This window comes from Lactuca saligna, chromosome 5 (genome assembly GCF_052625555.1).
Source record: "Lactuca saligna cultivar CGN05327 chromosome 5, ASM5262555v1, whole genome shotgun sequence".
Taxonomy (NCBI): Eukaryota; Viridiplantae; Streptophyta; class Magnoliopsida; order Asterales; family Asteraceae; genus Lactuca; species Lactuca saligna.
In genome coordinates, this window is record NC_136421.1 from 227,026,666 (window position 1) to 227,046,762 (window position 20,097).

Here is a 20,097-nt window from a genome sequence, read left to right on the forward strand (position 1 = left end):
GGAGTCGTGGCGCGCCATGACGGAGCCATGGCGAGCTTTTTAAAAATATTATACTCCTATAACTATCTTGCTATATTAGGAATATGAGGATTTTGAGATGGAATAGGAAACTAATAATCATCATATTTATTTATACATCCGTGATGGAGATAAGACATTAAATAATAATAATATTAGAAGTTACAGTCATAAATATTATTATATTATGAATATGAATATTAGGATTAGATATTATTTTCATCAGAAATATTATATTACTATAATTATCTTGCTATATTAGGAATATGAGGATTTGAGATGGGGTAGGAAACTAATAATCATCGTATTTATACATCCGTGATGTAGAGTAAAGCAAAGAGAATCTAAACCACAATTACATGTTTTCCAATGTGAAACGATTTTAATTATATACTTGATTGATGGTTTAATTTTGGATTGGATATATAGAGATCAATTTGGTTCTCGTTTCCATATGTTATATTTATCAAATATACCATCAAATTCGTCATCTATATAATTCTTTTTATAAGACTATTCCACATTTTTCCATGAATTACATATTTGCTAAAAAAATAGAAAAAAGAAATATACTTCAGTGTCATAGATGTCGTTCTCAAATTAGTCAAATATAGTAAAAAATCAACAGTCCCAAATGAGCGTCGAGAAACTCGGATTTTTTGCCATCTGGTCGGAGAAATTAGCGGCAAAACAGTCGGTGCTAGCCACTTCCCACGACGGATTCATCCATCCATCCACCGAGTCCACCACCATCAATTTAGTTAACGATCCCGGGGAATCCAAACACCCCTCTAAACTCGGCAACTCAATGAATTCATCCAATTCATCATCCGGGCTGCCGGAAGAATGTTCATCGGCAGGTAATACATAGCGATCGGACAACGGCGGTTGCACGGTGGCGGAGTACGACACCGAACACAATTCTTGCATAGTGGCTGCCTTGGCGGCGGCGGCTTGGACGTCACGTGGCGAGACAGACGCCGGACGTGGCAACAAGTCTTTGAGTTGAGGAAAGTTGAGAATGGCGGAGTTCCCTTTGATGGACAAGGCGGCGACGTCGTGAGCTCTGGCGGCCATCTCCGGCGTTGAAAAAGTGCCAAGCCAGATACGGGATTTCTTACGTGGTTGTCGTATTTCCGACACCCATTTGCCCCAACTTCGCATTCGAACTCCACGGTACGCCGGAGAACGTCGACTCTCCTTCCCTGGAATCGGTTTCAGGCGAGTGTTGGTGGTGGCAACATCAGAAGTTTGATTGAGTTCCGCCATTGGTAACCGGAGAGAGGGTTGAAAGGAGGAATTATATAAGATGCAAATGAGTTGCAGAAGTGGCTGTTGGAGTGCATATTGACTATTTATAGTGAACTTTAACCTACCAAGTAGGTGTACACATACTTTGTTTCTTGTTTATAATTATCTTATATAAATGTATAAATGTATATTTGAAATATATTGTACATAATAATATATTTATAGAATAGACATATGCAGAGGTCTTATATTTGGTTTGTTTTAATTTGAAAAATAGAAATCGGAAATAGAATCATTTTCACTTTTTCACTTTTTTGATGAATATAAAAAGTGGGCTTTTTGCTCCGATATTTTAAGCTCGATTGTATCCAAAAGAGATTTTTTTGAAGAAAATCTTGAAGCTAACCAAACTTTAGAAGATCTATTCTGGATTCTAGTCTAGTTGGATCGGTTCTACTTCTACAATTTGAAAACCCGAATTTCATATATCCTTAGTCAAATTGAATCATGATCGACTTTGAAAAAATTAAAATTTTGTGATGTTCATCTACACAAGCTTTTTGCATGAATCCACCAAAGTCAATAGATCTTATTATTCATACCTTTCTTTAAAAATTTTATGGATATTTTTATAGACTTATGTCTAATCATTCATACGTATCATCATTTATAATACATAAATAAAATATTATATTTGTATAGTTAGAAGTATAAAAACGGACCATTTTTAAGTATATTTAAAATCAACAAAGTCAATTATGTAGAAAGAAAGACTTCTCTTGTCACCACTCTTTCTCATCTTACATTTTATCCCTAATAAAAGAAAACATTTGTTATCATTTAATCTTACATTTTATCCCTAATATAAGAAAACATTTGTTATCATTTTATTCAATATGTTAAATGATATTTTTTTCTATTTTCTTTAATTCCACTTGGCAATTAGTGGTTTTTTTTTTTGTTTTTGACTCACTTTTTAAAGTCTCACCTAATCAGTCAAGGAATGTATTAAATTAAAATAATTCTTTCTAATTTTTAAACACAATTTTCGATAATCCATTTCAATTTCACGATGGCAGAAACGTTTGAAACATCGGTTCATTCACAACTCAATTTTGATATCCTTTCCATATTCATTTTTGTAAATTATGTATAACTACAATCTCATTCATCTGTCACATTTTCTTGATAGATTGAGTTTACAACATCAAATTCATCATCACATATTGATCCGCCAACATCTACTACATTAGGTCAACAATGCTTTTTCTTTTATTGATTAGTTATTTTCTAAATCATTTTGATTCTTTTTTATGTGAACATTTTATGTATTCCTCTTATCTTTTCCATGTTTTGGTCGAATTTTCCCCTTATTGTAATGCTTCAAACCTTGCTCATGTTGTAATGCATATGTGTTGTTTGATTAAATGCCTCAGAGAAGTTCATCTTTACCAATCGACTGTATGTGTGTAATTGTGTTTTATTCGAATAATTAAGGGCAATGTGGTAATTTCCTTAAGCACTTGTAGTGTCTGGACTAATGACATCACCGAAAATGGAATAAACTATTGTATAAAAGTATTTGACAATATATTTTTCATGTGGTTATTTATTTTCTTCAAGTAACATGGCTTTCCTACTATTTTGTGTGTTTGTGTATTTGAAGTCAATTATTTTTTTCATTGATTGTTAATTAAGGATTAAGGTATAAAAATTAATTTGGTATTGTTTTTAGTGGTCCACCAACTAAATGCTATAAGAATTATGTGCACAAGAAAATCAAACAAAAGCGGGACAAAAACACATCTAAAATTTTACTTTTAGTGTAATCAAAAGGACCTGAGTTCACAAAACAATTAAATAAAAATACTACCCAAAATATCGCTAGATTATTTCTGTCCTAAATTCTAAATTACTCCTACAATAAAGTCCACTACCTAAATAATTACTCGCCCAAATTACCCTCCCTGGATTGGTCATAAAATTATGTTTCTTTGTGACAACTTCTTTTGTATAATGCTTTCATGTTTGTTTTTGTGTGTTCTATTTATTGCTTGCGTTCATAATTTAAAGCTAAAAAATCATCATGCTAATATGTAGGTTAAGAACACCGATGCTAGAAAGGAGGAAAGAAAAATTATGCTTCCATTATTTTTGATGAATAAAATTGAAAACATGAAGAATAAGTTCCCAATATGAGATGAAAACACCAACTTTTTCATACTTCTTTAAAAGGAAAACCAAGGAAACTTATATATTTTTGTGAATTTTAAAAAGAATAATTTCTAACAGTTTCTGGAGCTACTTGTAATCCGTCTATGAATTTGTCTGTTGTTCAATGTCAAGTGTTGATAGATACGTTTTTCATGGTCTAAGACAAGGGTAGCAGGGTATACATAATCTGCATCTTTTAATTAAATTGGATATGCGGCAGTATCTCGGTTAAGTTAAATATTATATGTATTTGAATTTATTTTCTCATGTGATGTACTATGATTTATTTGTTAATGTTAGAATTTATCTTTATTTATTGACGTTCGTTACTCTATTCCGGCTCGGATTAATGGAAAACACCATGATTACTATTAGGGGTAACCATAGACGGGTACCCGGCCAAATTTGTTGGAACCGAAACCGGCAGTTCCTAGGATGTTAGAACCTGAACAGGAACCGGTTACATCGGTTCCTAAGATTTTGGAACTGCTCCCGGAACCGTCGGAACCGGTTCCAGTTCCGGGTACCCGGCGTTTAAGTTTTGAAAAATAAGAATCACAAAATTACATTATAAAGCTATTTTTACAAAATTTTGGTGCGTATATTTTAAATAAAATAAAGATGCTTTGTTGCAATCAGAAAAAATGACACGTTCTGAAAATTCCATGCATTCTAACGTTAAACAAATTTCATTATTGTTGTAAATGGTGTAACTAAAAACTAGTGATCATTTGTGAATCCACAATTTTACGAATCGCTTTCCTAAGAAAATTAGAGAACAAATAATCATTTTAGCTTCAACTTAGTTTTGCTTATTGTGTGATTATTATGATTCAGCTTGTCTATTACAACTTACAACAAGAAATTCGATTTGTTAGTGGACATGCATGTATTTGTAGTTATCTTTTAGTCCATCTATTATTGTTTGTATCATTATATGTAGTGTAGGCCTGCAGCCACATGGCTCATATTATAAATTCATAGGAAGTTCATATTATAAATTCATTTGAAGTGAAGGAGAATAATCGACTTTTTTATGCCAATATTGTCAGGAGGCAAACCACAGAAGGTAAAATAAATACTAGTATATGTGTATCCACTAATTGTTGGAGATCCTAAAAACAAAAAACAAATTCTGTTTAGACAAAGATAATTGACAGTTTCCCTATTGGTTCTTCAAGGAACCAAATATTTTTTTCAAATTCTAGAGCTTATTCTTTATCGGAAAAAAAAACTAAATAGAGAACCATAATTATTGGCTCTTCAAGGAACCAAATATTTTTTTTAAGTTCTAGAGCTTATTCTTTATCGAAAAAAAACTAAAAATATCCAAATTCATAGCTTAACATTTTGAATGTTAAATATATTTTTCGGATTCACCGTGTGAATTTAGATTCATATTGTGAGTTTTCAAAGATTCATATTGTGAAATGGACGGAATTTTTTTTATCGAATTTAATATTATTGGAAAAATGATAAAAAGTTATGAATTTCTGTATTTTTAGTTTTTTTTTTTTTTTTATAAAAATAAGTTCTAAAAGTTGAAAAAAAAGATTGGTTTATTGGTTCTTTAGTTAATTATAGTTCTCTATTAAACCTCATTATATATATATATATATATATATATATATATATATATATATATATATATATATATATATATATATATAAAAACAGGTTCTGACCGTTATCTAGTAGGTAACAATTCTGAAAAAATGAGAACCGGAACCGAAACTGCTTACGGCAGTTCCAATAATTTAGGAACCGGAACCGTATAACCGGCAGTTTCGAGGCGGTTTCGATTTCGAAAGCGGATATCATGTTCCAATGCTCACCCCTAATTACTATGATTAGTGATTTGACTCTGTCACAATATGATTACACCATTAAGGTCTGAATCATGCGTCTGTGGAAACAAACCTCCTAGAATCAACAGATCCGTATGATTGGTATGATATTAACGGACGAAAGGGTATCTCATATTTTTTTTGTTTTTCTTATTTTATTAAATTATATATGTTATATTAAAATTATTTGTATGTATAGTATAACTTATTAACTAATTTTTTCCTTTTATTTTAAGGGCACCAAAATTGAATGTAATGTGGATAAACCATTTGATGATCACTACAAGGAAAAGTTTTAGTAGAATATGGTGATTTCTACATTCATAAACCCACATTAGGGTTAAATAAAGGTGCTATAAAATTTGTTGATGGTTCACACAAACTCTATAGTATACCACAAAGGTTATTAAATGCAATGATTTTTTGTGGGTCACAAAATTCTTTTGCTTTTAGTGACTTCCAATAACTTCAAGCTAATGTAATCCAACTGAACATGCCATTTGGTTAGTATATTCCCTTCCACCCATTCATAATGGATTAAATTATCTAAATTTAATTTTTTTTCACCATAACAAGTACATACTTACACTTTTCCTTGTCTATAATATAGATATTATAGGAAACGTTTTCCAGTGTTTTCCATTGGAACTTGCAAAAGAAAACAGAACCAAAAAATCACACTCAAAATGGAAGATTTATAGTGGGTTTCATTTTTTATACATATATTTATTCTTCTTGTGATACTTTGTTTTTTAATTTTCTTAACAGAAAACGTGAAGTTTTTGTTACTCTATGGGAATGGTATGTTGATGAAATTGTTGCATATGTTTCTAAGCATCCTGGTGTATTGCTTATTCAACTTGCTAAGTTCAAGCTTGTCTGATATACGCATTTACTAAGTTATTAATTTGTAATTTTTATATTCTTAACGTATCTATGATACGAAATTATTAACAATCGTGAAAAAAAACATTTCAGATCGTCCATATGTCAATAACACCTACTTGGCTACAAAACTTTTTTTTATTAAAGACAACATTGAGGAAATAACGTCTTTCAAAAAAAGGTATCATGAAATTTCCACATGATTTCTCATTTCATTTTAATGTTTTATTAATTCATATTTATAATATCTAACATTTATTAATTGGTACAATATATAGTTTACAAGTAAGAAAAAATTCCTCGGCTTCTTCGGTCTCACATACATCGGGATCATCCATCATGTATTCACTACATGATGACTTTCTTCAAAAGAACTCTTTTTACCAAATATCTTATATTCACAAATTGGATGAGGTCCATAAATTATCCCCCTTTTAATTTAATTAATCCAATACTTCTACCTTTACCACCCCTAAATACACCTACTATCATAGGGAAGTTGTGCGGTAATTCTTGGTAGAATAAAAATGTTTGAAGATAATCAGAACTGGTGTTATAATGTTTGCACAAAATGCAAGTCAAATGTTCAAATACTTAAGGTTCCAACTGAGATTGTCAATGGCTTGGGTTAGTTTGAAGAGAAAGAGATTTTGGTGTGTCAAAATGACAACTACAAGAGCAAAGAAGTTATTGTTGAACCAAGGTGTGTAACAAATAATATCTTTTTACATTAATCTTCAATAATTTTATATTTCTTTTTACTTTTTAATATTTTATACATTTTTTTTGAAGTTTTATGATCAAAGTTCAATTTCAATATTTAGTTGGAGTTGTCAGTCTTGCAATGTTTGATCGTGAAGTTAGAAATCTTCTGAAAATATATCTTGCTGATTTATTATCAAGATATCAAAGGGTATATGTTTTTATAATAAATATGTAACACTCAGAATCAGAAAGACCAAGAAAGGAAAGGAAAATCCTAAGTCAAAGGGGTCAACTCATCGAGTCCGTAGGTGAACTCAATGAGTTGGAGTGGGTTCCGTGTCGGGATTTAAGGACCAACTAGGCGAGTCGGAGGGACTGACTCGGCGAGTCGGGTCTGGGTTGGGAAACCCTTATTTTCGGGCTTGGTGCCCTATTTAAGCATCATTTCAGGCCTTCACCCCAGCCTCCATCACTCCCTTTACCTTCCCTCGAAACCCTAAGCCTCCATTGTAGTACTCTCAATCTTTCTTTTCCATTTGGGTGCTTAGAAGCAAAAAGGAAGAAAGGAACCTTGGGTGATTCAAGAAGTGGCAGTGGGCTCTGAGTTGGTGTGCTATTTTAGATCATTAGAAGGTATGGAGCTCATACATTGGTTGTTATTCATTTGGATTCCCTTTCCTAGTTAGATTTTATCATTTTGGGCCACTTCCAAGGCCAATTCATGTATTGTGCCTTTGTGAGCAAAGAGAACTTCGGATCTAGAGTTATCTTAGCCCAGAAAGCCATAAAGGATCAGTCTTTGGTGTGTTGGTGAAGCATGTTTGTCTTAAACCCTAGCCCTAGAGTGTTTTAAGCCCATAGCTCCTTGGTTTCACGTAAAGTTTGCAACTGTACGTGAAGGATGGGCCTTAGAAGAGTGGATCTACAGTTTGGAGCCCCTACATGGCTCGAAAAGCCACTGTATGGATTAAGAACTGAAGCTACTTGGCGAGTCACATGGGTGGACTCGGCGAGCTGTATGAAGATAGGTAGGAACTCGACGAGTTGGAAGAACAAATCGGCGAGTTTGTTGAAGATTGTCGTGAACTCGGTGAGTCTGTTCTTGGATTCGATGAGTTGGATCTCAAAACCTCAACCTTTTCTAGTTAAGACTTAGATCGGTGAGTTGAGTGGTGACTCATTGAGTTAGACAGGATAGGACTCGGAGATCGTTGAACTCGACGAGTCGACGACTCGGCGAGTTGAGGTGTATTGTGAGAGTTTCTGAGTATAAGGACTCGACGAGTCAACGGGTTGACTCGGCGAGTAGAGTCAGTTAGGAAGGTTGACTTTGACCAGGACTTTGACTTTATCAAGAGTGGACTTAGTTGGCTTCTAGAGTTCAGTTTGGATCTAAGTGATATATATATATATATATATATATATATATATATATATATATATATTGGTAGCTCGGGGAGCTAGTGGAGCAGCAGTTCATAGAATTGTCGAACAACAGCCAGAGGGTTACCAGCAAAGTTCAGCAGTGCATGTGAGTTTCCCTTTGTGTGAATGGGTCTACGGCCACAATCCCAGCCCATGTAGTTATGAGTAGGAAGACCCTGGGGTTAGCCCTAGGCACTATTTGCTATTATGATATTCAGGACCAAGGTCCAATGTCGGGCGGGTGCCCAAGGAGTGGTTTGCATGATAGAGTATACTTGTTGTCTGTGTGATGCATGTATGTGCCTGGTAGGGAGGTGGGTGTGGGTGAGGTCCCGTATCTCACCAATAGCAGAGTATGGATGGTGTTCCATATTGGTGAGGCCCGAGATAGGTATGGAATGAGTGTAGGCGGCGGCGGGGGGGGGGGGGGGGGGGTATCTCACTTACAGTAGGAACTTGGACGGGGTTCCATGACTTTCTAGTAACAGGATAGGGGCGAGGCCCAAGACAGGCGAGGCCTTTCGGACAGGAATACAGTAGGGTATGTTCAGTTATGTGTTATATGCTATTTTGTATTATGTGGTTAACGGGCGGGAGCCAAAGACAGGCGGGGCCTAAAAGAAATAGATCTGTATCCGAGTGAGGCTCGAGGCCAGGTGGGGCCTGGAGCGGCGGGGCCGTTGTAGCGAGCAAGGCCCGAGGTAGGGGGCGAGGCCCAAAATAGCGTATGTGGCCCAGTATGTTATATATGTGTTTGTGCAGCGTATGTGGTAGGTTGGGGAACTCACTAAGCTTCGTGCTTACGATTTTCAGTTTTGGTTTCAGGTACTTCAGGTAGCGGAGGGAAGAGCTTGGGGTGATCACATGGCACACACCATTAATTAGACAGTCTGGTATGTTTTACTTTGATAATGAGAATATGTTTTGAATTAATACTTTAAATGTATGTTATGAATTATGACATGGCTTTTATAAATATGGTTTTAGTAATGTTTAAAGAAAATTTTCAGTCGTGATTTTTGGGACGTTACAAAATATCATATTGTATTATAAAAATTAATTTTTATGCATTTATTTAATTGTTATTGTTTATTAATAGTTTTTTAGTTCGACAATCCAGTTGAGTTTCCTATTGAGTTGAATGCCATGCTCGATAAAATATTGGCTTTCAAACGACATCTATTATCGACAATCTTTATTTTTATAGGCTTATTTTTATATTACTGAGTTTCCTATTGCTACTGATTTATATTTTTATACGCTTAGATTGTTAAAGTCCGTGTAAAAATCATAACTCTTCCATATGACATCCATTTTTTACTGTATTTATATTGACGAAATTGAATCTAAGAGATTTCCAACTCCCATTTAGATTGTTTCGGCTAACAATCAACTGATTTCTATTTTGGCTTCTATGCCGCGTACTACTGAGTTGAAACTTCGAAAAATCATAATTTCCTTATATGCACGCACTCAACTTACGATTACTATGACCTTAGTTTAGATTGCTTAGGCTAATAACCAATCTATCTAAAATTCAATTTTTACGATACGGATAGTCGCGTTGGGTTAATCACGAAACTGCAAAGAAGCATAACTTCTTCAAACGAAGTTGGATTTTAGATTTCTTTCTATGTACGTAATTTTTGTCACATATACAATAACTTTGGCTAAGATTATTTATCCTAAATAATCTTGTATCAAAAATGTCATTTTATCTCTTATTATTTCTTAATTATCTAGCCTGAATCTGCGGGCATTACAATGGAGCCTGACGAAAATGATTATGTAACGACCCAAAAATTCAGGGTAAAAATTTTATTTTTCATTATAGTCAAACACAAATGTTACTTCATCCAATCATTCAAAAACATTGCTTAATTAAAACATCTATCAGAGTTATGTCCCAAAATCACATAATGCACAAAACACGAGTGTGCGCGCTACGATCAAGCCGAGCTCTTCCTTTCCAAACCGATGATACCTGAAACCATAAACAAAATTATAAGCACGAAGCTTAGAGAGCTCCCCATAACATATCCAACATAATCAACATAACGAAATAATCCATATCAATCACATAAGCCAATCATATAAACATATAAGGAAGCCATGGAAACCCTCCAAGGTCTTACTCCGGGTGCCATAGGAACCCCTTCATGGTCTTAGCCTACTACCATGGGAACCCCCACATGGTCTTACTAATTACCATAGAACCCCCTCATGGTCTTAGCCTACTATCATGGGAACCCCCACACTGTCTTAATAATTGCCATAGGAACCCCTCATGGTCTTACCAATTGGTCATGGGAACCCCCACATGGTATTCACTAATGGCCATGGGAACCCCCACATGGTGTTAACTAGCTTTCATGGGAACGCCCACATGGTCTTAACATAAATGCGTACATATGGATAGCACATTCGCAATAAACATCACATCTAAATAAACTAACTGCCATGGGAACCCCCACATGGTCTTCATACACATACATAACATATTGACAGATCATTCGCAAATAACTGCTACATGCAAGAGTCACGGAGACAACCAACATACAATATATAACTAATTGCCATGGGAACCCTGACATGGTATTGACTAACTGTCATGGGAACCCCCACATCGTCTTCATATAAATACCTAACACATCGATAGCACGCATGCAATAAACATCCCAACTAAATAACATGGGCCAGCCTTGGTGCCTACGACCCATTGGTGTGGTGAGGAGACTCACCTGGATTGCAGAAGCTTCCTGGAAGAAATCTTTAGTTGTTGCCCCGTCGGCTTCCCAAGCTATAAATACCAGAACCAGATAAAATCTTATTTAATAGGCCAAAACCCTCAAGTTTGCCCCAAGGTCAAACTTGGTCAAAAGTCAACGGCCAACGAAAGTTAAAGTCAACAAGTCAAACTTCAGGCTGAGTACGCCTAGCGTACTCAGCTTATATGCATGGCGTACTTACCAACCAGAATCAGGACCCCATACGAGTACGTGCAACGTACTCGAAGGTACGCCCGATGTACCTGGCCAAATGGCACTTTTCCATTAAATGCTTAATCTCTTAAGTCCTTTTCATCCAATACTCGGATCTAGTCCCACAACATCATTCTAAGTCATAAAGTTTCCACCTTTATGATTTTCCATGTCTAGAAAAGGTTCAAAAGCTAAAACCTTAACTTATCAATCCATTAAGACATCGTGACACTCTCGTGGAAGGTATAGAAGGATCAAGATTACATTTTTCGGATTATAAAAGCTCTGTAATGGATAAAGTTTCCAACTTTATCCATTAGAATGGTCCAAAACAACAAGATCTAGCCTTTAAGCATCATATGGGACCAAAAGTGCATCCTTTTCAACTTAATCCATTAAGTCCAAGTCTCCAACCTTCAGATTTGAATCACAATGATGTTTAGATGGATAAAGTTTCCAACTTTATCCATAACAAGGTCACAAACTTTCAAGATCTAAACTTTATGCACTAAAATGGCCAAAAGCTCATAACATCCAAAAATAGCTAGATTTAACAAATACATCTTAAAGATTCAAACTTTATGCCTCTAGAAGATAGATCAAGGTGAACAAAGTCCAGATCTACAAACCCCAATGCAACCAAAACTTATACAAGAAGTTCCTTCTTCTCCAAGGTGCGCCATGCATACTCCAAAACACTTAAAATCTCCTTCTTTTAACTCAAAAGGCTCATCTAAGGTTAGGGTTTCATGAAAGGGGTGTTGGTGGGGTGGAGGCTGAGAATGGAATGGGTTTGGGGGAGTTAAGGAGCTTTAATAGGGTTTAAACTATGAAAATAGGGTTTGGGCACTGATTACGTACGCCCAACGTACTCAGAATTCCATTAGTATTGCCTAACGTACACCTTTTTGTACGCCCAACATACTCAGCTTGGCCCAAATCCACCCAAACCTCAAACGGTCATAACTTCTTTGTTCTAACTCCGTTTTCGACGTTCTTTATATCCACGAAAAGGTGTTGAGGAGATCTACAACCCTATATAATTACTTTTGACTTAAAACACATCGAACTAAAATCCATAATTCATAAAATAATTCTGAAAACATTACATTCCCATTCTACCCTTTTGACTCCAAAGTGCAAACCGAACTATTGGGTTACATATCTACATTACCCATGTGACATCTCTATTTTCACGGCCAGAAAAAACCAATTTGTTTATTCTTTATTTTGAAAATCAGAGTAACCTTTTAAAGAAAAGAGTTGCTGAATTTGTTTCCAAAAAAACATGATAAATACATTATCAAAGCATCTCCAAAGAAATGTATTTTATTCATTTTAAAACATTGAGATGTCATTGTCAATACAGAAACATAAGCATAAACAGAACTTACATTCATTAACACTAGTGATTTACATCTCCTTAATCTCTTAGTTTAATGTAACTTCATATCAACACCTGTGATATAAATAAACTGAGTGGGTCAGGTTGGGAAACCTGGTGAGTACATAGGGTTTTCAACCCACAATAATATAATTATTATGTTCAAACATCAAACAATCAACCTAATTACCCATCCTCATTATCTTCTTTACTCTTAAGGATTTACCCTAAGAATCAGTTATTCCTCGTTCATTCTTTCCTAAGGATTATTCTAAGGAATCGACACGAAGTCCATCGTTGCCCACAATTTATCCAAAAAGGCACAAAATCCATAGTCACTAGGGTTGAGGCACTAAGTCTGCATAGTCGCCAGAGTTTATACAACAGACACTACGTCCATAGTCTCCAGGGTTTATACAATAGGCACTAAGTCCATAGTCTCCAGGGTTTATACAATAGGCACTAAGTCCATAGTCGCCAATGTTTACTCTTTCATCCCTCCTCATTCATCTACCAATGTTTTACCCAACATATTCATAGATATAAGATACATATACAGTTTAAATCATGTATAAAATCATTCATCCAGCATAGACAACAGATAATATGCACACATAGCACATAATGTATATAATATACTTCATATCTATGTGTAAGATGAAAGTAACTATGCACTCACTTGTTAAACTGATGATTCCAAACTCGAGCAGAACTTCGCTTCTAACGATTCTATTTTCCTTCGAAGAAACCTAGCATTATTATCGCTAAGTTTTAGTCTAATCTTTATTACGATTAATTATTAGTTTAGATTAATCACTAACTCAAAGTCTAGTTTCATGATCTATCAAGTAAGGAACAACCAAGTAGGATCATATTGGAGGTAGGGTCCATTTGGTATACGAAGTATACTGTTTGCAAATCCCACTTTAAACACCTCACTAAATCACACCTAGACATCATTCTCGTAAGTAGATCAATCAATATAAAGAATTTGAATCACTGATAAATCTTATCCATAGATTCATAATAACGATATTATATTTAAATATAAGATATATTTAAAGTAGGGTAGGAGTATCTCACTTACAGCGGGTTTTGCTAAAAATCTGGCTTTACACGGGTAGAGCTTTTGAGCCAAAAGCTCTTTTTCTTGGAGCTTTCCGGTGCTCCGAGATTTTCTTCTATCACCTTGGAGGTGCTAGGGAAAAACCTTGAAGGTTTGGGGGTATTTGGGAAGAAAAATGGAGAGGTGTGAACAAAATGAGAGATTTGCGCCTTTATTTATAGGCTGAGTTCGGTGCGAACGTAGCGCGTTCCCTAGACAAACGCAACGCGTTCGTTGCCATGTGTCGCCATCTTATTCCAATCCGTGGGGAAGAAGGTGTGGCCCAAATTGCGCCACGTGTCACTCGCAGATTAACCTAAAAACTAATTATCTTCTAAAATCTGTAACTTTCACATACGAGCTCCGTTTTTGATGTTCTTTATATCTATGCGTAGGCGGAAACATGATCTACAACTTTTGTTTAGACTCCGTCGGCAAATTTTGAATTTATTTTTAAAGTTATATTTTTAACAGGCCGGGACAGGAAGAGTATGTTAAGAATTCATAACTTCTTCATCCGACATCCGTTTGCATCTGTATTTTTACCGTTGCGCTACTAATAATGAGATCTTCAATTCTCATTTAGGTTGCGTCGGCCAAAAACCTCTCAATCTAAAATTCAAATTTTGGGTTGTGCACTGTCATGCCAAATCTTAGAAAAATCTTAACTTCCTCATACAAAGTCATATTTGGGCGTTCTTATTATGCACACTCTCGGTTTAACGTATACTACAACTTTAGTTTAGATCACTAAGTCTAAAAAGTCCTCTATCGTAAATTCACTATTTACGTTTCCCAGTGCCGTACCGGTTTTGCCGTAAAACTTTGACAGGTCATAACTTGTTCGTTATAACTCGGATTTCGGTGTTCTTTAAATGTAAGGAACCCTTGTGACATATACTATAACTTGGTTAAGATTATTTATTCTAAATAATCTTCTATTAAAAAGTCATTTTTGACGCTTATCATCTCTAAATTGACTAACCCGAAGCTGCGGGCGTTACAACCCACATCCAAATGGGTCTAAATCTTAACTTTTTAAAGCCCTAATCCTTATGATGACCGCTCTTCGGGCCACAAACTCAAATTAGGAATTGATTCGGAATAGGCTGTTAGAACTCTCCCCCACTTAAATTAGATTCCATCCTCGAAATCCATACTTACCTTCCCCGACACATCCAACAATTTGGTCAATACCTCCACTACTAGGGAATAATTATAGCCTTCCCAAGGCAACCGAAACCAACCAAACTAGACTCTTTCTAATCCAAGAGAAGGATAACTCCTTCGTCTCATGCAGGAAGCTATTCCTACCTTTCCAGATCCTAAGACCTCACAATGGTCTGACTCCTTAACAAACCTCCCACATTGGAACTGTATCGTACAATTTTCCTACATGGATAATTGATCGAACAACCACTTATGGTCCTGATTATCTTGGTGTTACCAATCGAATGAATTTAATTACCATGTCCAGGTGCCGAATGCCCGTCTTAACAGATAGTCTAAATAATCCTTCGAGTTGAGGATTCATCTCTACAACGATTAGACTCAGACGAGAGTAGCACAACAGAGTCAAACCGATTACTTTGAGATTATTTAATCCCACTGCAAGTGGCTTAGCATCTCCTGGTCACCGACCACTACACATAAGGATCCCAAATTACTGACACTGCTCGGAATACCATACCGTCGTCTAGCTACTTTCCATATCAACCATGACTTCCCTGAATTCCAATCCTGCCTGCCATTATCCGAAATATCGGATTCTTGCCTGGTTGTTGAGCTAACAAACAACCTCGCATTCGCCCCACATGACCTCCGAAGGATACCTCTATTGGATTAGGTGTCTAAGCCCACAACTATAATTGGTATGTACTTGACCCGATAGTAGCATGGTCCTTTTGAGTTGCCTTCACCATAGCAACTTTACTGCATGAATTATGAAGAAAGAGGTTAATTATATTTTATTAATATATTATAAGAATAATATATTAATTGAGAAATCATATTATTTAATTAATATTGGTCAAAAATTAATTTGGAATTAATTTAGTGATCAAAATGATTAATTAAATTAAGAGGACTGATATTGTAATTATAATATAATTGCAAGATGGGCCATGGACTCCTAAAAGCAAGAAGTGGACGAAATTTATGTGGAATCCCACATAGTATTTGTCCATAGGGGCCTTCTGGAAGGATCCTATGGATTGCTTAAGGCCTAAGCAATCAGATTAGGGTTTTGAATGAAACCCTAGCAGCTCAGCTATATAAGGAACCATAAGTACTCTAGAATTCAGCCACTTAAACCCTAGAATAGTATAAGCCGATTTTTGTGATCCCTAGCCTCTCCCTCCCTCTCTCTCTCTCTCTCATATTCCTCCAACTTTCTCTTGGTGTTTGTGATCTATTAGAGGCATCACATTTGAGGTGCTTAGTTCTCAAAGGTTAAAGATCAAGCAAGCTACAAAGAAAAGTAATCATCTAACCTTGTATTAGGTGCTAATTTCAAAAATTGTATGCTAGTTTAGGGTTATAACTTTGGATGATTATTATTGCATGTATTACTTGAGAAAACCTAGATCCAAAGCTTTAGGGTTGTATGTGCACCATAGGAATGATGTAACACTCAAAACACATCATTGGTATTAAAGCCTAGGTCATTTTTCTTTAGTATATGATGCATTGGTCAATTGTTGAAAGTTGAAAAAATCAAAAATATGGATTCTGGCAGTGGGACTCAACGAGTCCATATATGAACTCGACGAGTTCACTATGAACTCGACGAGTCCAAGTCTGACTCGACGCGTTTGCGGGTCTGTTGGCAGAATTTTTGGATTTTTAGCCTAAATTAGATCTAGATAATTACCATAAACTATTTTGACTAATAAAATATGATTTTTATATTATGGTAATGATTATGTTCATCTAATAAAAGGATAATTGTCAAATTATAAGATAATTACTAGTTTATATGATAAAATTAATTATTTGATTTATTTGATTTAATTTATCTTGCCAAAGAAAGTGGATTAGGTCAAATTTTGTGATAAAAGTTGATTATATGATTATTTAATTGTTTTTCAAATTTGATCTAAAAGATATTTTGAAAAGTTTTAAAATTTTCCCTCATGTTTTGGAATTTAAATTTTGATTAAAAAATTTAATCTTGAAAATATTTAATTCTAAACCCTAGAGTTTTTAAAAAGTTAAAAAAAAATTCAACCATTATTCTATTATAATATTAAAAGATTAATAATTATATATATATATATATATATATATATATATATATATATATATGTGTGTGTGTGTGTATGTATATGTATGTATGTATAAGACAAGTCAGTCTTACCGTTAGTAGGCTTCATTTATGAAGCTGGTCTATATGGGGTGTTTAAGGAAGCGGCCTATAAAATAATCGTCATTTGGTATCCACTCTTACTCACCGCACTCTTGACTAGTGGAGGGTCGTTAGTCGAATGGGTAGGATAGGACAAACTAATTCCTCATTAATAAGTATAATGAATTATAAAGTAACTAAATGTTTTCACAAAATTACCAATCTTAGTTACTTTAGGAAAAATGTGAAAATGATGCTATTCCATGAAATTGCACTTTGCACCTTGCCGAGTTGTTAGTGGAGCGTGTGTGGCTAACCAACACACAAATTTGGGACTAACAAAGGAGGCAAAGGGTAGCTCGATGTTTATCATATATCAATGGAGTGTTTATGGTTAACTGGCATATTGATTAGGTGATAAATGACATCGAGAGTACCAAGCACATTTGCATGGTTATTCACACCTTATTTGTGATGCTTGGTATCCCAGTCACAAACTTGAAGGGCATAATCGAGATTAAAAGATGCCATTGAAAAGTTCAATGAATCTCAAAAGAATCTAGGAATTTCAATTCATTTAAAACTTAATAATCTTTTTCTTTTTTCATGGTGGAAATTGGTAAATCGTCATTTACCTACCCTCAAATATTTTGCAATTGGATTATGGCATCCCTCTTCCGAATTGTGAAATATTGTGTTGGGTCCTAGCCTTAATATTTCATTTGGGTGTTATATTAAGGATTCTTATCTAAACTAAACTTTGTCTCTTTTCCTTTTCAGATGTCAACTTCAAACAACGATGTTAATTCCAACGTTTCTGGCCCTTTCTCCCTCATGAACTTGTGTGGGAGGGTGATCTTTGATAGATACAATTTTAACGATTGGATTCACAACATTCGCATGGTCACCCGCTACAAGGACAAGTAGTATGTCATCAACAAAGAGTTGAAGGAGATCAACAAAAACAACTGCTACTCCATAAGAAATCGAAGAATATATGGCTCATGAGAAGGGCGCGACAAAGGTGTCGTGTATCATGCTTGCTACCATGACTGTTGACCTCCAAAAGTCCTACGAGGACTATTATCCTTTCGAGATGCACCAATACGTGATGGAAAGGTACCATCAAAGTGCTCGACAAGAAAGGTACAAGATCATTGCTGCCATGATAACAACAAAGATGAAGGATGGAGAGTCCATCACCTCCCACTGATGTAGAGATTTGTTGACCACTTGCTAAAGTTGAATGTCAACTTCGACAAAGAGTTGGCTATTGACATCATCCTACACTCTTTGCATTCTTGTTATGATCAGTTTGGAATGACTTATCATATGAACAAGGAGGAAGTCACTCTAAGCAAGCTCCAAGGCCTACTAAGAACTGCTGAGAGTGGTTTAAAAGGCAAATCTGTTGCATCATGTCCTACTGTTGCTGCCCCTGTCTTGGCAATTGGACAAGGGAAAGGGAAGAAGAGAAAGGCTCATTCTAAGAGCCACAAGGGGAAGTCCCATGATGGATCCTCTTCTTGTGGGACCAAAGGTGGTTCAGCTGCTCCCTCTTCCAATCCAAAGGATGTAAAGTTCTTCTACTGTCACGACAAAGTCCATTGGAAACGAAGTTACCCAAAGTATCTCCAAGACATCAAGGATAGGAAGATAAAGCCCACCTTCGCAGGTATTTACAATCTAACAAATCATCACATGCTATTTCTTGGGTCCTTGATATAGGATGTGGTTTTCACATTTGTTCTGATTTGTTGGGTTTAAGAAAAAGTAGGGATGTGGAGCACGGGAAAATGAGCTTAATCATAGGGAATAGGAAAGCATCGTCTGTCACCAAGATTGGAGTTTATTCTTTAGTACTTAGTAGTGGGTTAGGTTTAAATTTGAATAATTGTTGCTACTCGTTAGAAATGACACGAAACATTATTTCTTTTCATGGTTTGTATAGACAAGGTTTTAGGTTTTCATTTGATAATGAAATTGGTTCTATTAATGCTTTCTTGAATGGTACTTTCTATTTTAAGCATTGCCTTGTAATGGTATATATGAAAGTGTGATGGTTGTAGACAACTTAGGAAATAATGTGTTGTATATTGATTCGTCCAATGATTTGGACAAGGCGTGTTTGTGGCATTGTCATCTTGGACATGTCAACAAGAAACGCGTAGCCCAACTCCAAAAGGATGGAGTCTTGGAGTCATTTGACCTTAGGTCCGATGACATGTGCGAATCTTGTTTGCTTGGAAATATGAGCAAGTCACCCTTCACTGGTACTTTTGAAAGGGTGAGGGTTTATTGGATCTCATACATACGGATGTATGTGGGCCATTTAGATCACCACAAGGGATGCAAACCTATTCTATGTGACTTTTACTGATGATTATAGTAGATATAGGTATATCTACTTAATCAAGCATGAGTCTGTTATGGGTGCAACGAAGAAGGGAACATTTTGAGGGACTACACGAAGAAGAAAGAGGCAATAATGCCCAATCTCCCACCAAAGCCAAAATCCATAGCTTTCCAGATGACACTAGAAGCCACAAAGGATGTATCGAATGTTGCTTCAGTTACCTTTCTTGTAAATGGATTGCCTGCCAATTTATTGTTTGATTCCGGAGCAAATTACTCCTTCATATCTCATAAATTTGGTGGAAGACTGGCATTGTCTATAGAAAAACTTGATGATGCCCTAATTGTAGATGTTTCTAGTGGCAAATTCATACCTATTAACGATTGCATTAATAATATCATCATCAAATTGAACGGAAACGAATTCCATGAGGAGTTGTTATCCATTTAGTTGAATGGTTTCGAAATCATTCTGGGGATGGATTGGCTTAGCGCCAATGATGCTGAAATAATGTACAAGAAAAAGATAGTGAGGGTAAACCAGCCTAGAAAAGAGTCATTTATAGTGTACGGAGACAAGC

General features: G+C 35.5%; 1 pseudogene; it reads right to left on the bottom strand.

Annotated features, from left to right (window-relative positions):
• Positions 1-541: 541 nt before the first annotated feature.
• Positions 542-1,328, bottom strand: LOC144997067 (dehydration-responsive element-binding protein 3 pseudogene; annotated as a pseudogene).
• Between the last annotated feature and the right edge of the window lie 18,769 nt (positions 1,329-20,097).